The following is a 20,188-nucleotide window of genomic DNA, read 5'->3' on the forward strand; positions in this document are numbered from 1 at the left end:
AGCTAGTGGAGGTTTTCGTGTGATTGGTGCTTTAGATGAGCCCATTCTTCTGCCATCAGCCAACCAATTAAAATGTACGATTTCTTTCTGCAATTCTGGGAAGCTGTCCATATGGCCTATATCACAAACCTCCCTCGTAAATTAACATTATCTATTATCCTATTCAAGCAAAATATTCCGGCCATTAACATCAACCCTTTGAATCTTCTTTTTCTCAACCTATTAAAAAAATAAAACCTGTATCATCCTAATGTCAGGTATTTTTTTACCTTCATCATTCTTTATTATCATAATTTCCACTTTACAACAACAACAACCCCTTTTCTCTCTTTATTTTTCCATTTGTTCATTTATTTTGATCCTGCACTGGTCTGAGATTCATATTCATCAAAGCGCCTCGTATTGTTTAATTTAAGATAAAGAAGCTTCTTAGATTAATTTCTTTATTTGCTCTTTTTCTTTCTTACTGACCACATAGCTACTTCTCACAAGAGAGAGACTGCCCTTGGGCCCAATGACATTGTGCGTCTTCCCCTACAGTTGCTGTGATCGATTGTTACTGAAACCCTATTTTATGCCATCTTTTATGCTATATGGACATAATTGTTAGTAATTCTTTGAGGAAGACATTGTTAAAATTAGTATTCTGAGAAATACTAAGTACTAGTTTCTTAACAATTGCTCTTTTTTACATAAAGAAAGCACAGCATCTATATTTTACTCAAGATGTAACTGTTATTTCAAGTTTATTTCAAGAGTTTGTAAATTTCTAAAATAGTCAGTTAGGTGGCCTATTAAAAAACATATTGATGAGTAGGCTCATGTGTTTTTTTTTTTTATCAGGACAGCAATGTTTGATCAATCTAAAAACCTTAAATCAAATCACTTTGCATTACGTGTTGAACAGAGGATGAGCATTAGAAGAAACAGAACTAGCATATTTATATTTTTAGGTTAAAATGTGACTATGTTGTATATTAAATCTATTTGCACCTCAGACATGGACGAGAACACAACTCTCCAGCAGTTGAAATCAATGCTTCAGGACAACCACCTTTTTTTCTGATCAGCTAAAATGGTCAGATTTAAATGGCATATTGAAAAACATAATGATGAGTAAGCAGATGTGTTAATGCCTGTTTTTTGTGTGCTAAAACAGGCAAAAATGGAAGAGTAAGTTTAATTTTTCAAGAAAATACTTTTATCTGATGATTATCATGCTATTTATTTGTTGACAGGAAAGCATGTCTGTTTGAAATCAACAAATCAATACCAAAAAGTTGATTGATTCAGGTTAAAATCTTCCCACTTGGCTCATCGGTTCTGTCCGACTCCACTTGTTTGCGCGCCTTTCTCCAGTCAGCCGCATGATGGCGCCATTTCCCGTGCCAGAACAGACATGAAAGCTACCCTACGAGGTGAATCCAAATCCTCTCAATAATGATATCTGTTTGTGCGCCGCTGCGTGGCACCGCTTGAAGGACCGAAGACGCGCATTCGCCTTTGGAGCGCTTCCGACGTCCCGGATGGAGACGGTAAGCTGTCTGCAGGTGATCCAAACTGATGCAGGTTAAGCTTCTGCTCTTGGATCGCATTTTGGGAAGAAACAAGATCGTGCTGAGGGAAATGGATGTGCACAGGCTGTACCGGCCGTTTGGAAAGTTGAGAGGAGGAGAAATGAACAAGCAGCTCACAGATCAGTCCGTTGGTATCAATTTGTGCGTCAAATAGTTTCTGTTTGGCTGTTTATGGATGCAGGGAGATGAAAGAGAGAGAGAGGAGTTGAGTGAGCCGAGGAGCAAACACTTGGTCATTATTGATAAGGTGAAGCAAAAAGAGGTAAAGTATTGATGATTCTGGTGGGAGCATTTTGATATTCTAATACTATACTGACTCCCCCTGTGCACTGACTCCTGTGCTTCTCTGTGAATATAGAGAAATGTTTCTTAGTGCTCTAAAGGCAAGTTCAGTTGCATTGCATACATTAACTCTGGAGATTTCCCTCTGTTCCTGCTCTGTCCAAATGAAAGTGGATGCTACTCCCCACTGCACGTGAATCCATTGAGGTGGAGAGTTGGGTGAGGAAGAGGAAGATGCTGAAGAGTAAGACAGGAGGACTCCTCAAGGTCACAGACGACCACAGACAGAGAGACAGATGGATGTTGATTAGGCTGGATTATTTCTGCAGCACAGATGTTGGATCCTGTTATCCACTTGCATTGTTCATTATGGTGCCAATGACATTCAAAGCATTCTTCATTCATTCATTAATTCATGTTTTTGTTTGTCTTTTCTTTCAAATCCATGGTGATACTCTCTCCTGTCCTCCCTCCCAAAATGAGGGGAGTTCATGAAGTTCTTATTTTCAGGTATCTGGGTGTATAGAAGCATTTGACCTCCTATACAATCATAGATTTCCTTTCCTGCTTCAAGATTTCAATTATCAGAGGTTAATGATATAAAATGAATCAGACTAAATTGAACCATCCGAATCAGTCTGGCTCCATGTTAAACAGTGTTTGGGCCAACATTGTTTGAGATACTTCTTGCAACACCTGGTTTAAAGTGTTCATGCCAGCTGATTTTGTTTATTTATTTAGCTTTTTTAATTGCACTTCTTGGGATTTTTATTAATTAAATTTTGCTTGTTTGATTTAACTCTGTCAGTTTAGAAACTCAAAGTTCCAGTTTTGTCTTGACAGTCAACAGCATACCTCCCAGAAAACCTGTGAGAGCACCTTCATCAGGAAGTAGCGTTAATAATACAGTGAGAAAAATGATTCCAATGTCTTTTCTCTCCCGATAAAGTTGTGCTCTGTTTCAGATATTGCAGTCTTGAGTTGTGTAACACATCTTTGCACCGTGTAAATACCTGCTGTTTAAAGCTGATCTCTGTCATTTAATGTGAAATCCAAATCTTTTTGGTCTGTCGGGGGAAAAAAGACATCAGTTAGTGCTTGAACGCTTTAGAAATGCATTGTGATAGTATGATTATTCTATAGTGGGAAACAGTGCACAAATGCACATATATAAGAAATATAAGAAACAAATATATAATGATGGTTTATTTTATTCTAATACGATTACTCAAAAAAATATTAGATAGAAACTTTCACAGAAAGCCTTTTTTTGGTCTCCTTCTTCCCTAGCTCCTTTCTAAACACCTGACTTCACACCTGCTCCCAATCAGCTCGTTAGTCCTCTCTTTGTTTAGGTCTCCCATTAATACTCCCCTGGTGCAGTTCCTCAGTGCAGGTTCCTCGTCAAAATTCATCTAATTCCGTCTTCCTGTGTCTTACCTCGTCGTGATTGTTTTCCCCTGATGTTTCATTGCTTCTGGTTTGTTTTACTTTTTTTCATGTTTGATTTTTTGGATTCCTGCCTCAGTTGTTTGTTTGTTTCATTAAATCTACAAAAACTCACCTCTGCATTTGGGTCCTCAAACCTCAACCAAACCTTGACAACAACAACAACAACAGCAATATTTATAATTTAACTTTATTGATCTCACAATGGAGAAATGTACCTCTGCATGTAATCCATCCCCTTGGGGAGCAGTGGGCTGCCATCGTGTGGCGCCCGGGGAGCAGTGTGGGGATAAGGGTCTTGCTCAGAGGCTCAGAGTGTAAATCTGTGGGAGTCGGGCTCAAACTCAGAACCTCTGGATTCCAACCTCTATGCCCTTAACTTTATTGTCATTTTGTTTTCACAGGATGTATACAACTTGTGCACGGGGTGTTATGTTTTGTTGCATGTGGCTCACGGCAATATATAGAAATTCCAATACCATAAGATAAAAATACAATATTAAGTACAGCAGTGATAGCAATGTTTCAAATTGCAAGGGGAAACTGTTTTTAAAAGTGTTCAAATAAATATTCAACCGTGTTGACACTACGAAAATAAAAATAACTACAAAAAGTTTTGAATGAAAATGGATTTTTAAATTTCAACCACGTTGACAGTGGAAAGAGACCGTGCAACATGGCAGTAGTAGTTTTGCTATGAAGTTTTAAATTTAAATAGGTTTTTTAACCCGTGTGTTGATATCAGACACCGCAATACAGTTAAAATTATCTCCAACAATCTACTGGGTTTCTATTTTATTATTCTAACGCTGATTACATCATCCCACACTGCAAAAACTATCTAAAATTGAGTAAAAATGTCTTAAAGTAAATTGTAAATTGTAAAATGTAAAATGTAAATTGTCTTGTTCCATTGGCAAAGTGTCTCACTTACATCTGTAATTCAAGACAAAATGCACTTATTTTAAGAAAAAATGACTTATTTAGATTTAATTTTTTGCAGTGCACAGAGCACACACAGCAGCTAGTGATGAGTTATCTCTATTAATTTCTTACCTTTTTCTTTAACAATGTTTATATGCCTTTTCTCACACGGCTATATATACAGTTAAATCATTCAAAAGCAACATATTGGATATCAGATGATGCACTCATCGGATTGGATTCGGAAAAAAAAAACGGATTAGTGCATATATATTTACAGACATTTACTTGTTCTAAGAGTTGTTGATCTGATTGTTATTTTGGCTCTTTTCTTTGTCCCTTTCATGTGTCTTACAGAAACAAAGATTCGAATGACGGCATGTGATCACAATGTGCACAGATATTTTACCTGCTCTGAAACTGTTTACTCCTACTCTCATACTTATTTTACATTTTTTTCACATTATTAGGTTAACAGGCTGCCGTTTGTTTTCCTTATATTCAACTAACATTTCTTTTTTTTCCACCTGATTATATGTCTTTCATAATAATTTCATAGTATGTTATTCCTCTTCTAGAAGTTGTTTTTCCTATCTCTGTGCAATATTTTTTCTTTATTTTTACATTATTTTGTCTTTTATGTAGGGTTTATTACTTTTGACTAAGTGTTTTTTTTCCACTGTCACATCCCAATTTCCCCACTGTGGGACAATAAAGCCATAATTTAGATTATCATCCTAATTATGTAAACCATTGAAGAGAGAGATGCACATTTCTGATTTTCATTACACTTTGAGGATTAAAGGTCACTAAAAAATGTCTCATCTTGGACACACATTAGGCAAGAGCAGATTTTATCTGAAAGCACTTTGAGGTCCTGATGTTTGTACAAAGAGATAATCGCTTTAATCAGTCCGTACTCAGATTCCAAGCCAGGGAAAAGCTGCTTCCTTTAAGATTTAGTGTTTACGCTACGGGCCACAGCGGAAGGTGTAATGAATAATTAATGGTTGTGAGATTATGTGTGAAGGTTAGCTGGCTAAGTGTAGGAGTTTATGAATAGAACCAACCAGAAAATATCCTATCATAGAATTATTCTCAGCGGGACAAAATGGAACAGAAAAATGACAAAACATTTCTTTTAGTATTTCCTCATTAGGTTTGAAACAGTTCTGTTGTGAGTGAGACAGATTAAGCAGCCAAGACACAAAATGAAAACAAACCTACTGTATTTTTCAGGCTTTAATAGAATAAAATGGTATTTGGTTCAAACTTTTGTTTCAGTCTCATTCCACTTTTGAGAGCAGCAAAGCTAGAAGCAAAATAGGTATTTGAATAATCATCACTTAAAGCTGATATTTTCTTTGTTTAATTAAGGACAGTGTGTTATACATTTGTGCCTGTATTCTGGCTACAGGGTTCAGGAATTGGTTGCTGATTTGAAAATATTTTGTTACGTTTTACATTTGAACTTCCAAGACCAAATTTGCTGTATAGCAGTTTATCTTGAAGAACTATGAAAAGATAAAACAGCAACATAATATCTGGCCCTATTCCTTTTGTTTTTTTTAGGTATAAATTTAGTCTTAGAGCGAATACACTAGCACAAATCACTGCCGGATTCAATAAATCAGAATGTTTCTGAAAGGCTCATTTATTTCAGTGACTCTGTTCAGTACCTGAATCAAATCATACAGATTGATATAAAAAAAAAAAAAAGTTGTTTTCAAGACTTTATTTTAATTTAATTGTGATGTTTTCCTGCTAACATTTAATTGAAACACAGCATTTAGGATTATAACATTAAATCAGGTGGATTAATAAAAGTTTTCATTACAAGCATGGACTGTCAGTGCTAAGAACAGGGGACAGTCGGATAATTCAAAAGTGTTATTTAAAGATGGCGAATCTGCAGTAACAGCAGGTAGGATGTCTAAGACAGGAACCTCTGCAGGAGTAAAACTCAGGTTAGTGACCACGTTAATATGACGGAGGATGATTATGAATGTGGGAGTAATTAACCTGGTTCTTTAGTTTAGTCCATGCCAAGAGAACAAGGTTTATTTAAGCCGGTTGGCTGTTAACAAGACGCGGCGGGCGCTGCCCAGATAATCCCAGATGCCATAGTTCCAGAGGACAAAGAAAAAGTGGTAGATCAGATCCGAGCAGACAAAGGAAGTGAGGATAACCCAGAGGGCGAAGCCAAAGGAGGGTTGAGAAATTGCTCAGGAATCAGAACATGGACATTAGAAGTCCAATCAGATTAAAGAGAGAAATCCAGGTCGGTGACAGGAAGCAGTTTCAAGTTCAGTAAACAGGCAGAATCCAGCAATAACTTGTGCAATGAATAAAGTGCAATTACTATTTGATACCCTGTGCATTAACCTGTTTCTCTACATTTGTCACCAAGTGCAATAACTATATATATATAAAAATATAAATATCCCCTATATAAATACCAATGAATAACCCTGTATAATAATCCTACTATTAAAAAAAACCTTTCATATGTGGACACACTGTATATACTGTATATATCCATGCACCTTTTTCTTCCTTTGGTACATTCTTCTTTGACTATTTGAGCTGATATAATGCGTACATTTCTCCACTGTGAGATCAATAAAATCACTTAATCAATCAATTAGCAGGAGTCCAAAGAAAGGTCAGGCAAACAGATCATACGGGAACAGGCACGCTCAATTGTTGAGATGCAGAACAGATCAGGATCACATAATTAGAAACACTAAGGTAACGCTGGAAGACTCTCACCACTTGCTCGAGAATAATCCTGCCCTGATGACTGGTTAGAGGGCTGGTTAAATAGAATCAGGAACAGGTGGATCAGATAAATGTTACTGAGAATCTGGGTGGAGTTAGACAGATGAATGAAATGAGCAATTAACATGCATGACATGGACTTAATTCAGTATTCATTTCAGGTAAATTCTGTTTATTTATATGATGCCAATTCAGAACATATGTGGGCTGGTCCTTAAATAACATCTTTGTTAAAAAAAGGTAATGGTAAACTAGCTCCTTAAGTGGCTTTGTCTAAGAAAAAAACTGTTGAGCAGATGAGCTCTAAGCCAGTTTGTTGGTCACAGTAAAAGCTGAGCCCACACCTGTCTTTGAGAGAAACAACACTAAGCACTCAAAAACAGACCCAAATCTGTCAACCTAAAAGAGGAAGAGTCCAGGATAGTGTCATTGCTAAACAGAGTGCCGGGGCAGATGAAGCTACAATGATGAGAAAAAGCAGAGAGAACATAAAGTAAGAAGTTGAACTAACAAATAAGTTGGAAGCTCTAAATGGAGCCAGGGAACCAGCTACTCATGAATAAATGTGTTCTTTTTCAGGTAGACTATGTTGTCTACTGCAACGTGTTGTGAGGAAGTAACCCCATCAACAAAATCATTAACTTTGTGAAGTGGAATCAGTTAAATGATTACATTCTGCAATGTACTTCTGTGATACAGAGGAGATAAAAAGGAAACAGATTCTTTAAAATTTATTCAGACAAAGATGTCAGATGAAGGAGTTTGATCTGCAACCTAAGGGTGGTCTGTTCAAGCACTGGCTCCGGCTTTCAATGTTGTTGTGTCCTTGAGCAAGTCACTTCACCTGCAGTGCCCACTGATGGTGGTTGAAAGGACTGGTGGTGCCAGTGTACGGCAGCCGCGCTTCTGTCAGAGAGCTCCAGGGCAGCTGTGGCTACAATTTAGCTTGCCACTATCAGCGTGTGAGTGAATGACTGACTGTAGTGTAAAGTGCTTTTGATGTCATCTGACTTGAAAAAGCTTTATATACGTACAGGCCATTTAGCCTTTAACATTGCTGCTTTATGTTATTTAATCTGTGAAATTAAAACCCTCTTTGGGGGGATTAGAACTTATGTAGAATACATTTGAATGTGTGAAATAATGTTATTTCTTCATAATCAATGCCATATGTCTGCACAAGGTCCAAAGTATGAAGAAGAGAATGATTGGGTCTATGCATATTCTTTAAAAAAAAAAACAATACATTTTAAAATAGCATTAAAGGCTTCATCACCTTCAGAGTGGGAAGGAATGCTTCTCTTAAAATCACTACTTTTAACCTTGTTGAGCAATTTTGCGTAGACTGCGTTTGACCTAAATAATCAATTCAGTTTCAATTCAGTTTAATGTTTATAGTTCCAATTCACAACACATGTCATCTCAAGGCATTTTACAGAGACAATTCAACCAGATCATACAGTCGGGTTGATTCAAAATTTTCAGTCTAAGGAAAACCAGCTGATTGCACTGACTCACTGACTCAAGAGCAATCCCTTACACCAAGTATGCTTGTACAGTAGGGACAGTGGAGAGGAAAACTCCCATTTAGAAGGAAGAAACCTCTATTAGAACCAGAACCAGGCTCAGTGTGAGCGGCTATATACAGTATCAAGGCCTGCTGGTATCTGTCCCTGAAATCTCTTGCATAGGGTATACTGGCTTTTTTATTCATTTAGAAATGAATGGCTATTTACAATACAAGTTGCCTTTTTTGCCCATTTTGTTGACTTTTGTTGTAGACAAGGTGATCCACATTTTTATAAGGTTTTGGCTTTATTTTAGAATTAAGTCCCACAGTTTGCACCAAAACACGTTTGTCTTTGTGACACTTCCTAAATGGCACAATTGCTGAATATTCCAATACTGTTTATGAAACTGATCAAACCCTCAGACCTCTGTAGGTTGTACCAAATGATGATCAAGACTTGTCTGGTTTGATTAAATTGATTTTACAAAGTGCCTTGAGATTACATGTGTTGCGAATTGGCGCTATAAAAAAAAAAAAAATTAATTCATTATACTGGCAACAGTACGTAGAAATAGCTTTGGTTATCCTAAGTAAAAAGAAAAAAATCAATCTGCATTTGATAATACAGAAGGGGGAGCAGGAATGATAGTTACACAGGGGGAAGTTACTTCCATCATTTTGGAAGTAATTTTCTGGACCAAGGTAACATTTGTTTTGCACTTTTACACTAGCAGCTACACTCTAAGTTGAAATATGGCTCTTAAGGCAAACAAGCAAATATTGGTAAAGCTAAGTAAGCAGATAAGATAAACAATGGCTGACTATGGTGGGTTATAACAACCCCAAAAGTGTTACATCTGTCTCTGTTATCTATTAAAAACTTAAATAAAGATTTGACTATTTTTATTTGATTAATCTAGAACGGGTAAGGCAGTGGAAAAGGAATAAGAAATCCACATAGGGGGCTTAAACCATCACTAAAACTCTATATATAGGCCAAAATGTTTAAAATGGGCTTATTATGTTAAAATGTACTTACAATGTTATTACGCATAACAATGTTATGTAACATTCTCACTCCGATTAAGATTATAAACACAAGACAAAAGCAACAAACAAAAAAATGATATATATATATATATATATATATATATATATATATATATATATATATATATATATATTGGTTTATATCAGATAAATACTGTATGTTGTAATTTAGCTAAAGAATGAACAAAGAAAACTGATACTGCTGATTTTTTTTCATGTAGACTCTGCCGCACATGCCTAAACTCTGATGGTGAACTTGAAGAGACTTAAATGTAGTCATACATTTTAGCAGACAGTGTTCTAGGTTAACAAAAATTTGTTAAATGTTTGTGTGAGCTTTATCCGCAGAGCAGTTTGAATGAGTGTTTTTATCTTCAGCTCCATGCTCATGTTCACTTACACCCCGTTACCACTGTAGTCTGGGGCAGAGTAATCATTATCCAATTGATAGTTTAATTTCCAGCAGCACCATTCATCACAATGTCTATGAGAATAAACATCTCTCCAAGAGGATAAATACGGACAATAACCATAAGATGCTCATCAGTTCAATATCATTAAAAATTGCGTATATTTAGAGAGATGTATTGAAATGTGGCTGTAGGAGATTATTAGAAAGAATTTCTAAAGCACTGGAGCATTAGTCTATATGAATGTGCGTCATTAAACATTCAGAACTACATGTGTGGCTTTAATTGGTGTTGGTCAAATCAAGCCAACACTGTTTGCTCACATTAAAAAGGAAGATATAATTTCTCCTCAAGTTATTTTCCTTGTCTCTCCATTTTTTTCTTCCTGTCAATCTTTCCATCTTTGGCCTTTTACAGTAGCTATTTTCTGCAAAGCCTACCCCCTGTAGTGCTCTGTCTTTGCTCTGCAGCTGCATAACACCAAAGCATTAATTATGGAGAACTTTCACTCTCTCTCGCACACACTCATAGACACACAGTAATACAATAGTCCTAGTGTGTTGCATTGCAAAACCTTGAGGGTATATCTTTCAGTTCCGATTTTTTTTCTCTGCTGGAGTGAGAATCTGTTTCCAAGGACCTGTTTTTTTTTTTCTTTACACTTTTCTATCTTACTTATTCATGAAATTCAAGGCAGGATTTATTTAAATGACTGCCCCAGTTATAGAACAACTATTTACCCAGACAGATTTAATTTATAGGATTCATAAAGATCAAATGTTTCTGCACTGGACTTAAAAAAAGTAAGGCTATTCGGTGTTAATCATTTTGCCTTTCACACTTTTGCTGTTTTTGTCATTCTGTACTACAATATTTTTGGTACACAAGTCTACATATGGTCATTCGTTTGTGATCATGTTTTAGTTTTCTTGTGGACATTTCTAACAAACAATATTTAAAGAAATTAAATTCCTTAAACTCTAATGAAAGTGAATTTTTTTTTTTTTTTTTTTTTGCCAAACGGGGATCAACATTTCTATTAGAGTTAGTGTAGTGTAAAATATGTAGAAATTACAATGACATTTAATACGGGTGAGTTAACAATGTCACAACGAAGCCAGACATTTGTATAAGTGTAAAGACACGTACTTCTTTTTCATTATATCACATTTTTTTCTTTTTGAGGCTAGTTAGGATTCCTAAAAGGATGTATCCATTTTATTGCCATTTGACAGAATTGCCTCCTCAGACTTGCAATGTTCCAACTTTTTCCTCTAATATGGTCAAATGTCCATCAGATGACAGAGCCAGTTTCCACATAGTTTGTCATTTCGCACATTTGCAGACTGTAATATCCAGAATTAACGTCTTCCTGCTCTCTGAGTGCCCATCTAGCCATTGTGGTCAAGGACTCATTTCACTGTGATTTAACTACTGTATCTCTTACTAGCTTCAGCTTACGTCTTTACAAGCTTTGGTTCTGGGGCTGATATATTTAAATTCTACATTTATCTCAAGATCAACAAACCCATTTCCTTTCTGAACATTCTGATAAAATAACATCAGTATCTGATTAGGTCTGTGAAGGTTACAGTATTTTAGTAGTTCCCAAGTATGAACCCAACTTGTGCAAATGCTCCCTACTGATTACAAATGACAACAAATGAAAATCTCAAATTCATCATATCAGAAAATTAGAATATTGTGAAAAGGTTCAAAATTGATGGCCCCTGGTGCCACACTCTAATCAGCTAATTAACTCAAACCACCTGCAAAAGCCTTTAAATGGTCTTTCAGTCTAGTTCTATAGGCTACACAATCATGGGGAAGACTGCTGACTTGACAGTTGTCCAAAAGACGACCATCGACACCTTGCACAAGGAGGGCAAGACACAAAAGGTCATCGCTAAAGAGGCTGGCTGTTCACAGAGCTCAGTGTCCAAGCACATTAATAGAGAGGCGAAGGGAAGGAAAAGATGTGGTCGAAAAAAGTGTACAAGCAAGAGAGATAACCGCACCCTGGAGAGGATTGTGAAACAAAACCCATTTAAAAATGTGGGGGAGATTCACAAAGAGTGGACTGCAGCTGGAGTGAGTGCTTCAAGAACCACCACACACAGACGTATGAAAGACATGGGTTTCTGCTGTCGCATTCCTTGTGTCAAGCCACTCTTGAACCACAGACAGCGTCAGAAGCGTCTTGCCTGGGCTAAAGAGAAACAGGACTGGACTGCTGGTGAGTGGTCCAAAGTCATGTTCTCTGATGAAAGTAAATTTTGCATTTCCTTTGGAAATCAAGGTCCCAGAGTCTGGAGGAAAAGAAGAGAGGCACTTCATCCACGTTGCTTGAAGTCCAGTGTAAAGTTTCCACAGTCAGTGATGGTTTGGGGTGCCATGTCATCTGCTGGTGTTGGTCCATTGTGTTTTCTGAGGTCCAGGGTCAACGCAGCCACATACCAGGAAGTTTTAGAGCACTTCATGCTTCCTGCAGCTGACCAACTTTTTGGAGATGCAGATTTCATTTTCCAACAGGACTTGGCACCTGCACACAGTGCCAAAGCTACCAGTACCTGGTTGAAGGACCATGGTATCCCTGTTCTTAATTGGCCAGCAAACTCTCCTGACCTTAACCCCATAGAAAATCTATGGGGTATTGTGAAGAAGAAGATGCAATACACCAGACCCAACAATTCAGAAGAGCTAAAAGCCACTATTAGAGCAACCTGGGCTATCATAACACCTGAGCAGTGCCACAGACTGATCGACTCCATGCCACGCCGCATTGCTGCAGTAATACAGGCCAAAGGAGGCCCAACTAAATACTGAGTGCTGTACATGCTCATACTTTTCATGTTCATACTTTTCAGTTGGCCAACATTTCTATAAATCCTTTGTTTTTATTGGTCTTCAGTAATATTCTAATTTTCTGATATGATGAATTTGAGATTTTCATTTGTTGTCATTTGTAATCATCAAAATTAAACAAAATAAACATCTGAAATATATGAGTTTGTATGTAATGTATGAATATAATATACAAGTTTCACTTTTTAAATGGAATTACTGAAATCAATCTACTTTTTCATGATATTCTAATTTTATGACCAGCACCTGTACATATAGATCTGTAGCTGTATGGGCTGGATGGGTGGGTGTTTTGTCTGTTGTTAGTGGTAAAGTGCTAACACTAGCCATGCTAGTTAGAGCAGCAAGGAAGAAGTGGCTGTAGTTGCCCCAGGGGCAGATTTACTGTTAGACAATACTAGGCAGTTGCCTAGGGCCCCAAGTTTCTGGGGGGCCCATAAAACTCTGTTTACATGTATGTTTAATACAACTACTCCTTATTTGTGCACATTAATTATGTTTTTTATAAAAATCCTTTCGCTAAAATTCCATCAGAACGCTTATTCAGTGTCCACCACATTGGATCAGTTCATTTGCTACACATGTTCAGAAAGGTCCAAACAGACACAATTTAAAAACAAACAATGCAAAGAGCAGTGTTGCGAACTTAGCGCTTTTGTCGCTACATTTAGCAGTTATTCAGACCCCTCTAGCACTGTTATTTCAAAAAAGCTCTTTGTGCCACATCTAGGGACTTTTTCCTGCTTCTGGAGACTTTGTCAGCAAACATATAAAAGCACCAAACTCTGCACTCCAGAGCAAGTAGATAACCCCAGTAACCCCGCCTCCTGCTCTCCTCTCTCTTGTCTGCTGTCATGATTCATGCAGCTATTATTTCATACAAATGAAATGAAAAGTGGAAAACAAGCAGATCATGGCTTGCCTATGATGGAAAGAAGGACTGTGTTATTTACTTCTGCCCTCACCTTTTTTGGAAACACAGGAAGGAGCAATCGGCTAAATGGGCTTAGTGCTTGGAAGAAATATTTCATTCCTTTTGAGACAACATGAAAAGTCAGCTGAGTACAAAACATAAAGAGAAAAACAACAAGAAATGGGACAAGAAGAGAGGGACAAAACTTAGAACAAATACTGTATGTCTATTCTCTTAAAATTTCTGTATCTGTATAATGGGTCTATATAATGTGTTGTCTCTTCAGTTCAGAGGGCCCCATGCCGTTCTTTGCTTAGGGCCCCAAATTTCCTAAATATGCCCCTGGGTTGCACACAACTTTAGGTCCAGAACTGATTAAGGAGCTCTGTTTCTACGATAACTGTTATGTCAAACTCGGGCTTAGACACATATAGATCTACAGTAGCTTTTCTTTGATTATGTCCCTCGGTCTTTTAGGCTTGTAATTGTATGTTTTTGTGGGCGGCATGTGCATTTGTCAGTGCATGCTGCGGTCAAAGTTGAACGATGTTGAAGTATTACCAGGTGTGTGTGCGGGCTTGTGCAGTGCATTGCGTTTTGCTCTGTTCAGCGATAAACTAAGCCTTTTAATTTATGGGCTCTCGCTGCATCCTGTTTTAGAAGAGCTTAAACCTTTAAACTGTCAAAATACATTATCTGGGCTTTTCACAAAGAAATAGTGATCTTAGCATGTACACACTGACTTTGTAATTAGTAATTCATCCATAAATAAAACAATTATCTACTGACTGTCTCCAATGGTCATTGTGGAAGGCGAGGTGCACACCGGACAGGTTGCCGGGGCAACACAGAGAAAAACAGAACAGGCAGCTATCCTAAAACAAAAAACAAAAACATCTAAGAGTAATTTAGAAAGATAAATTAAAGTCCTGTTTTTGTTTTATGTGGAAGGAATCTAGAGTATGTGGACGGATCCAACTACGAAAATACACAAGAACATGGAAACTCTGTAAAACAGCTTTTAATTGCCCTCTATTCTGTGATTTAGGGCTGACTGTAGAAAAAATGAGAGAGCTCTAACTTCCTTTAAAATGAACCCGTTAGACTTATATATGGTCTAACAAAGAGTTTACAAATATCATGTTTCATTGATTTGCTTTTAATCTTTAAAGAGCATCAACAAAATAAGATAACAGATAAAGGAATGAGGAGGCAGAACTGCTTCTTTGAATATGTGTGCAGGGCAGCGTTGTAGCAGCCATGTATTTACCAATAAAATTATACAGGATCATTTATTTATTTAACCTTTATTATACCAGGAAGTCCCTTGAGATAAAATCTCTTTTTCGAGGGAGACCTGGCCAAGAGGCAGCAGTACAGTAAGACATATAAGAACACAGGACAACGTAAAAAAAATCAATCATAAACTAGACTCTAGAATAACAGTTACAATTCTCTGTGCAAGCGGTTTTCACTAGTGATTTAAAATGCTGTAGCGGAATAAGAGTCCGTAATTGCAAGGAATATGTTTTGAATATTGTGCTAAGACCATGGTGCTGCATAGAAAAATGATGATTTGCCATCATGTATAGAGGTGGGATCTTTGAAATAACCAGTTTAAGCTGCCTCTACTCTCATACAATCCTTTATTCATTGTTGTTCGTGTGTATTTTGGAATACTGAAAATATAAGAGGAAATCGAAACCTGAGAACCATATTTCTTTTTACTTGGGGTGTTTTAATTGAAGACTGCTTTAGAGAAAACTGTGGAATGCAGTTTTTTTTCCACATGCTTCAGCCTTTCATTTAGCTCTTTTCAAAAGTATTCAAGTAAGTTGGTGTGTGTGTGTGGGATGTTTAGCAGACTGAGCAGGTGCACGTTACACAGAAAGACAGGGCCCACTGAGCAGAAAGAGAGGAGGATGGGGGACTGGAGTCGGACGGAAGGAGGGGTCTGTCTTCATAGGTCATACAAAAGAGTCAGTGTTTTCTCCCTCAGTGTGCTCAAAAAAGCCAAAAGTGGTGATGGTGTAGGAAAAAAAAAAGAAAAAAGAAGAGGGGCCCTTTGGCCACATTGTCCTCACATAGCTTGTAATTCTGTAGTGGCCTGACAAGAGATCACCCCCTGTCAACCCCCCTCATCTTGTCTGCTCTATCCAGGTCTCCTCTACAGGTTCACCTAAAATTCACTCGTTTTTTTTACAGTATGTTGCTCATGTACTGTTAGGGGAAGCAACCAATGGTGAAAGTATACTGTAAATGATAAAAGAGACACACCTTGCATTACATAACCATTTTCCACTTCTTTCAGGGGTCTGAATCTGCTCCTTTACGTGCAAATAATTGGACTTCAGGTTTGCAAATTGTTGTATGTTTTTTTTTTTTACCTTAAAGGGAATATTTCTTTGAAATAGATCTGCAGAAATTAAATGAGGTTGAATCTAATGTCCTCAAAAGTGGTGAAAAGTGATTCTGTGTGGGTTTGTGTGCGTGTATAAAGGGTACATTCCTAAGCTTGCTGAGCCGTAGCTGGGTGATTAATAGTAACTTGCTGATTGTTTAAGAACTGAAATTCCTCAGGGCCATTTTTTTTCTTCTGGTATAACATGTGCACACACAGACACAGACACACCAACACACTGGTGCTAAGTTACTCAGGTGCTCTGTGACATATTGAGAGCACTAGCTTGTATTGTACATAACCAGGCACTGTATCATGCACTTTGTATGCACAACATCAAGGAGAACTCATGAAACACAGTGTTTGTTACCATTCTGCAGGTTGGATCCAGAATTTCAGGGCACTGAAACACTAACCATTTCTTGCTTTCTCTTGCTCTGGTTCCAAGTCTGTTTTCTCTCTTTTACTCTTTATATCTGCATGTTTCTATCATCTTTTAGTTTTTAAAACCCTCTAAAAATCCGTAATGATGGTAGTCTGTGAAGTTCCTTGGAGCCTATAAGGGTACTGCAGATGAGAGTACACTGCCTCCTCTCTGCTGCAGCATCCGCTTTGGGTTTTACTGCTAAAAGAAGTTCTAGAAAAGATTTGCTCAAATGGCCAGCGAGGTTAGTCTCATTTAGATAAGGACGTATAAAAAAAAAAAAGATAGGGGTGGCATACAACCAAGATGCTGATTTTTTCCACAGGAGAAGGAGAAATACTCTGAAAAGAGACTTTCCTATCAAAAAACTGCAAGTTGTATCTCCTGAATAGATGCCGCCTTTATGCCATGAGAAGAGAGAACATTGAGGCATTTTCTCAATTTGTAGTAAACTGTAGGTTATGATTTAAGGCAACATAGAGTTGGTGTCTAAAGTTCAGACAGCCTCTTATTGGGGTTTAGGGAAATCTGGTTATAATGACCTGGAGGACATAGAGTATATTCACAATATGAGGAATGCAGGAGTACCATTGGGTAATCGCTTACATTAATTTAGCCTTAGAATGTAGCTCTGAGAGAGAAATTCCTATTCTGTTATTTAGGGATACATCTGAGTAGGTGTTTTGCAGATGCTCTGCAAAGATTGCAAATTTTACGACGTGCAAATCAGTTTATTTCCCCTCGATTAAAACAAGCAAAAGAAAGATGAGGTTCAAAGCCATGTAGTTTGAAGTAATAAAGATAATACATTTAAAAATGTAATTATAATACTGAATAATTATTGGGTGTACTTCACATTGGTAGCCTCTCTCGGAGTGGTTTGAACATTAGAAAAAAAAAAGAACACAACCATGCTCGGTTAGTTATTTTTTATTAAATCAAGGGGGGAAAAAGGTCCATGTTGAAGTGAGTAAGAGGTGTGCACTTTCATTCTCCACATTAAACACGCTGAAAAGTTTCAGTTCTCTCTCAACAGTCGTTGAATTTTTGTGTTTTTCTTCCATGCAGTCGACTATATTCTTAATGTGGAAGATGGTGCAGTCAGAAAGATAGATGTCTTTTGTACATTGCTTGAATGGTCGAGAAAACTTCCCGTTGTTTTATTTTTTGTAAAATCCACACCATCTATCTGATCAACCTGGGGCAGTATGGCCTCTTGCATCCATGAGGCTTATTACAGTCTCATGATCTGTATAAGTGTTGAAAAATATTTGCAGATGTGATCATGGGAACAAAAAGCTGCTTAAAAATGTTATCTCTCAGCTGTTAGAAAGCACGTTGTTGCTTTCTGTGCAGCAGCATGTTTAAGTCCTACTAAATTGGTGGAATGCCTCATAAAATCATTGAAGACACCTTATTTTGTAACATTAAGTGGTAAAGTATGTCACATAAGGTTGTAAAGCTGATATTCTTATCTTTTTATCAATATGAAACAGTATATTAATGTGTACAACTATCAAATAAACTGAACAGTTGATTTTCAATCAGTAAATTTTGTCAGATTTCCGCTCGATGGCATCTATTAATTCTTGATCTGCTAATCGCAAATCATCATAATAGTCATAAAAGGTATATATTACAAAGGGTGCTTTTTAGTCTTTCTATTGATTTTTATTTATTTATAAGGATTTTCCATCTCTATATAGGTCACATTGTTACTAGATCATTTGCATTGACCAACACATGTATTTTGCCATCAGCTTTTTATGCAGACATATCGGATATTTGTTAAAAGAATAAAATAGATTGATGTTTATTCAAGGGGTCATAGAATAATTATATAGGGTATTTGGTGCTGGTCCTTAAATCTACAGTGTGTACCGGTAATAATTACAGGGATATACAGTCGGAAATGTAATATATTATACATAACTATGTTATTTATCATCATCTACGAGCTCAGCCTCTTAACCTTAATATTTGCGTTGCCTTAGAATTCGTTATTTATAATTACATAGGAGCGGGTCTCGCAGCCATGGAGGCAGACATCTTTGCGCTACGGCAGCGCAGAGCCAACAAACTAGCGATTGCGAGATCGCCCATTACGCTCGAAAGTAACTACGGCAAGTTGAGAGAGATGAACTGAGACGGTACTGAACAATAGATACTAAATACTACTATAGATACTAATAAATACTATCTGTAAAATTATCTATGTAAACAAACCTCATCACTTGAGAAGGTAGGTGATGCGGACGTCGTGGAAGACATTTTGTCCTGTAACGCTCGCCGTACTGTTGGGGGGGAGAAGCGGTGGGGGGGAGATGTTCATGTTGCTGCAGTCTGGACGTTAGATGTTGCTGAAAATTACACACTGTAGCTTTAAGGTCTCTGAATAATGGCCCATTTGCTGTTCTATGAGCCCTAATGCAAATGTGGTTATAAACCCCAGAATGAAACGACAGGTTTTCTTCCTTTTATCTTATGCTCATGAGTATTTAGATGAGCTCTGCGCTGATTGGTTGATTTACAACAAGCAAACCTGCTGAGCAAAGACGCTTCATAGCAACAAACACCCACTCACTGAAACATCTAATTGTTGATATGGTAGGGTGACCAGACGTCCTCTTTTTCCCGGACATGTCCTACTTTTCATATCTAAAAAAAAATGCCAGGGGGAATTTTAAAATCGTCTGGGATTTTGGTCGACTACGGTGCAGCACGTAGTCAAAACAGGGAGCCGGCGGGGAATGGAGCAACCGAACCCGATCCTTCCCCCCGCCTGGACAAGCATACCATCACCGGGTCGGGTTTGGTCTCTCCGTCCCCCACTGGGGCCCGGTCCGGTCCAGTCAGCACCCCTGTAACCTAACCCATTCTCAATAGAGAAACTGCCTGCTTTGTAATTTTTGTAGAAGTAAACCCAACTGTAGGCTAAACAGCTAAACTGGTGTCTTACATCTACCTCTATTCATGTTCTTGGGCCAGTGAACTAGTAGGTTGGTCCGTATGTCAATTTTGGGGCATGACAAAAGTACAGGCCAGAACCAAATAAGGCAACATCCCCGAATGGAAGTCAGTTCGGTGCTTCGTTTAAATGCGTCCATGGTGGAAGTTTAGAGTTGTGAGAGTGGCAGAGAAAGGTGGTGTCGATGAGGTTTGAACTTCTCTGTACGTCCATTTCACCCACTGAACTATTGTTATTCATCTATTACAATACAAACTTGATTTTGCCTTATATGACCCCTTGAATGGGAACATTCAGAGAGAGGCTTTGTGGATGTTACCTAAAGAGATCTTTATGATGAAGTAAAATTAAACATTGATTTCAGGAACATTTTTATAGAATAACAATAGAGCAGAAGTAGATTTAGTTATTCAGTTGTGGAGAATGAGATGAAATGCATGGGAATTTTTTTTTTATTTGTATGAAATGTAAGAGTCTTTAAATGCTAATGGACCTGTGTTGGTATGCTGTGTATTACTGATAAATCTCTGTGTTGCATAGTTGTTTTGTTTTATTTTTGGCCCTGTGGTCCTGGCTTGGACTAGTAAGAATTCCAGTTTTGTTGTCCAGGCAGTGGGATAGTTTTCATGACAGG

The sequence above is a fragment of the Cyprinodon tularosa genome, unplaced genomic scaffold, assembly GCF_016077235.1.
Source record: "Cyprinodon tularosa strain WSP-4 unplaced genomic scaffold, ASM1607723v1 ctg211, whole genome shotgun sequence".
NCBI classification, from domain to species: domain Eukaryota; kingdom Metazoa; phylum Chordata; class Actinopteri; order Cyprinodontiformes; family Cyprinodontidae; genus Cyprinodon; species Cyprinodon tularosa.